Below are 587 nucleotides of genomic sequence, written 5' to 3' on the forward strand. Positions count from 1 at the left end.
CTCTCTCTCTTTCTCTCTCTCTCCTTCTCTCTCTCTCTCTCTCTCTCTCTCTCTCTCTCTCTCTCTTCCTCACACTAAATAAATTCTATACCCAAGTTCTCTCTGCATGTCAAATCTGCCTCTCATCTTCCAAAGTCACCAACATCATGAATGATAACAACAACCACAAAAACTACTTGGTTGGCTGAAGTCATCTTCTAAAGCACAAGCTCACAAAGTTGTATACACATTTCTATGAATCTAGTAGGGCAGTGATGTTTATTTCTACATGTTTAGGTTGATATTGAATTCCATGGTGTTTGGTTTAGAAGAGAAAGTCAATATTAAGAACAATTAATTAAATTTTTATTGAGCACTTAGTTGTAAAAGGGACATCTATATCAAGGCCCCAACACCCTTGAACGTCATTGTAGAGAAAGGAAGAAAAACTTTCAGAGCCAGAAGGTGGGGAGAAGTTCCACAAAACTCTGTAATCCAGATAGAACATAGCTGTTACATTCATGAACACAGCAGCCATGAATCCCAGTATAAGATTGGGTTCTGCAATACTTTATCATGGTTGGAGAAGTATGAAGCCCTATCCCTTT

This window comes from Microtus ochrogaster, unplaced genomic scaffold, assembly GCF_000317375.1.
Source record: "Microtus ochrogaster isolate Prairie Vole_2 unplaced genomic scaffold, MicOch1.0 UNK67, whole genome shotgun sequence".
NCBI classification, from domain to species: Eukaryota; Metazoa; Chordata; class Mammalia; order Rodentia; family Cricetidae; genus Microtus; species Microtus ochrogaster.